Genomic DNA, 3,399 nt, shown 5'->3' with positions numbered 1-3,399 from the left:
TTCGGTTTAGGTTTGGGTCAAGGACTCATCTTCTATGCGCAGGCTTCCACGCGTTGCCTTCTGCTCGTCAGCGACCTTAGACGCGTCAACGTTCACCTGCTCGCCAGCGATCTCCTACGCGTCAACGATCGCCATCGATCTGCCACGCGTGTCAGTTCCCCTGACCACCATCCGTAGCGATCTAGCGCTCGCCTGCTGTGGACCACGATCTCCGGTAGCTGAGTCTTTCCGTAGATCTTCCTCCTGCTCGCCAGCGCTCACCTTTTCTTCTGTCCTTCTGTGCGCCAGCTTTCTTCATTTGCCAGCGCACATCTGCGCGCCCTTCTTTGCCACGCACCAATGGGCGCCAACGGTTTTCTGACCGTCTAGGATCGCCTGATTAACAGCTGGCTTCAGCGCTCACCTTCCTGATGCACCTGCGCGCCTTCTGTTAGCGCGATGCGTGCTAACCATCACTAGTCTCTCTCGCGTTGGCAATCGCCTACGCACCCGCGCGATTCTTCATCTGCTCGCTAGCGTTTTGTTAACGCACCACCGCTCGCCATCGCTTGCTGACGCGCCATCGCTTGCCGACGCGCCATAGCTTGCCGACGCGCCATAGCTTGCCGACGCGCCATCGCTTGCCAACTCGCCATCGCTTGCCAACGCACCGTCACTCTCCTGCGGGCTATCGCCTCGCCAGATCACGCCATCGCTCGTCAACGCGCCATCGGTCTTCCGACCGCCTGCGTGCCTGCGCGGCCACACGCCCACGTTCCCACGCGACCGCACGCTCACGTGCCTGCACGTCTACGCTCATGCGCGACCGCGCACATGCTCTCCAATGTTCGCCCGCGCGCGAACCAACGGTATTCCATCGCGCGAACGGACGGTTTCCGTCGTGCGGACGGACGGTTTCCGTCGTGCGGACGGACGGTTTCCGTCGCGCGGACGGACGGTGTTCCGTCGCGCGGACGGACGGTGTTCCGTCGCGCGGACGGACGGTGTTCCGTCGCGCGGACGGACGGTGTTCCGTCGCGCGAACCGACGGGGTTCCGTCGCGCGAACCGACGGGGTTCCGTCGCGCGAACCGACGGGGTTCCGTCGCGCGAACCGACGGGGTTCCGTCGCGCGAACCGACGGGGTTCCGTCGCGCGAACCGACGGGTTTCCGTCGCGCGAACCGACGGGGTTCCGTCGCGCGAACCGACGGGGTTCCGTCGCGCGAACCGACGGGGTTCCGTCGCGCGAACCGACGGGGTTCCGTCGCGCGAACCGACGGGGTTCCGTCGCGCGAACCTACAGTGTTTCTTCGCACGAACGTCGGCTTAATTCTTGCAGTATCCATTGCTCGCCTATGGGTTATCGCTCGCCGACCACCAGCTCTCGCCCTTCCTACCACGATAGCCCTCCTTCTGCGCTCCTTCGTTTGCGTTCCTGCGTCACCGCGCATGGGCGCTTCCACGTTCGCCCACTCGCAAATCATTGATTTACCATCGCGCGAGCTCCAGGGCGATTGCGACCACGATTCCCATTGGGGTTTTCACAGCATGGCCAGCTTGGCGAGTCCTTCTGGAGCGTATTTCCAGAACACGGCCTCACCCCGTAAACGCAGAGCATGGCACATGCAAGAATAAGAAGAATCTTCAGGGAGGTCTGAGCAACACTCCTCTTTCCAGAACCTGGGTTAGCCCTTCCCCGTCGTTCCCTGGAAGGATTTTTGGCAGGGGGCTTTCCGTTCGAGATTTCTCCATCGGCCAAGGGGTGACTGTTTACCGATTCCTCTTCTCCATCTCGTGTAAGGGGCTTACCAGGTCCTTTCCCTCCTCGGTTACGGCCCGAGGTTTGGTTCAAGGAAGCTACAGGAAGGTCATGGGTACTTTCCTCCTCTTGGGCTCAAGCACCTTGGCGTTTCGTCGTTAAGTATCGAACTTGCGGGCAAGCTCGATGTTGGACCATCTGGACGCGCTGACCGAGGTCTTCCTTTTGGGTGTCTCATCCGTGGATGTCGACAACCTCAGACACCCTTCCATCCTTGAGAAGAGTTTGTTTGTGCCCAAGGACAGAGACATAGACAGAGGCTGTGCGGAGGAGGTCGACTTCCGTTTTCACTCCTCCAAGGCGCTTTCTTCCAGACTCTGCAGGGCTCCAGCGCCTTTTTCTTTCAACCACGTCGGCCTAAGTTATCGGACCGGCTACGACAACTGAGACAAGGTGTCCAATTGCAGTTTCCTCCTGTCAGGAACAGATGGCACGGGAGGCTCCCCCGGGAGGGGGGGGGGGGGGGCATAGTCCTAGAGGGAGCGGCAGAGTTCACGAACTCTAGGATTGGCACCCCCCCCCTTGCAGGTTTCACGCTGGAAGGATGCCTAAGGTTACTCATCCGGATGACAGCTTCCCGATGCCCATTCCCGCACGATCTCTGTGATCAGCCAAGGATATCGCGCCTGCCGTCTCTGTCAGCGAATTCAGTGTCTCTGAACCTCTATGCCATAGGGTCGGCAAGAGTTTGCCCATTTGGGCAAAATGATCCATACCTTAGGAGAAGGTCCTCCATAGGATCATCGACGGCTTCACCCCCGGCTTCTTCAGTCGATCCTTTCTTGTAAGGAAGTATCTGAGACGGGAGTTCCGTAGTCGACCTTTCAGCCCTGATCAAGTTTGTCGAACAAACTTCGTCCAGCGTGGAACAGCAGAATCGATCTGACTGATAACGAGGCGACAGGACTCCTTAAACCCTGGATCGTAAGGACGGGTACTTTCAGTTTCCATTCCATCCATCTTCCAGGAAGCTCATGGAATTAAGCCTAGACTGCAGGTATCCCTGCTTAAGATGCAGTGTGGCGATCCCGCCGTGGCATCGCAGGTTTTTTCCCCAGAGAACTCTCCCTGCTTTCCTCATGGCCGCTCAGGTGCAGGCTTCCGCCTCCTTCGTCTTTTGGAGGCCTGGTTAACTCCGGTAGGCTCAGGTTCGACCTTCTTCAGCTCCGGGACAAGCTTCCGGATGCTTACCATGAGTAGGGGTTCATGGTATTTTGCTAGGAGCCTTCTCTTCTTCTGCCTCAACATCTGGAGTATCTGGCCATGATATTGAGTCAACGGCCTTACCACGTTGGAAACCCCGCTTCTCGTCCGTCCAGCGAGGTTAAGCAACGTCGGTTCTGGTCGGTACTTGGATGGGTGACCACCTGGGGACGCCAGATTCTATTGCCACCTCCTCCGAGCCTTCCCTTCAGTTGACTGTGGCAAGGCTGAGGAGAGTCGCAGTACCTGTTCTCAGTCAAGCAGAGCTTTCAGCCCTACCTTGGAACGTTTCCTAGTTCTCCTTTCCTCACTGACCCGTCTATAGTTCCGAACGGTCGCCTCAGGATAAGTTCCATGTGGGGCGGTCCAAGTTCCGGTGGTTTCAGGCAACGATTAA

The 3,399-nt window shown here is 58.5% G+C and overlaps 1 pseudogene; it reads left to right on the top strand.

Moving 5' to 3' along the window:
• The first annotated feature begins 3,072 nt into the window (after nucleotides 1-3,072).
• LOC137625804 (5S ribosomal RNA) lies at nucleotides 3,073-3,191 on the top strand (annotated as a pseudogene).
• Nucleotides 3,192-3,399: the final 208 nt, after the last annotated feature.

Source organism: Palaemon carinicauda, chromosome 32 (genome assembly GCF_036898095.1).
Source record: "Palaemon carinicauda isolate YSFRI2023 chromosome 32, ASM3689809v2, whole genome shotgun sequence".
Lineage (NCBI taxonomy): Eukaryota > Metazoa > Arthropoda > Malacostraca > Decapoda > Palaemonidae > Palaemon > Palaemon carinicauda.
The sequence above is the reverse complement of the archived record's forward strand: the minus strand, read 5'-3'. Positions and strand labels throughout refer to the sequence as shown.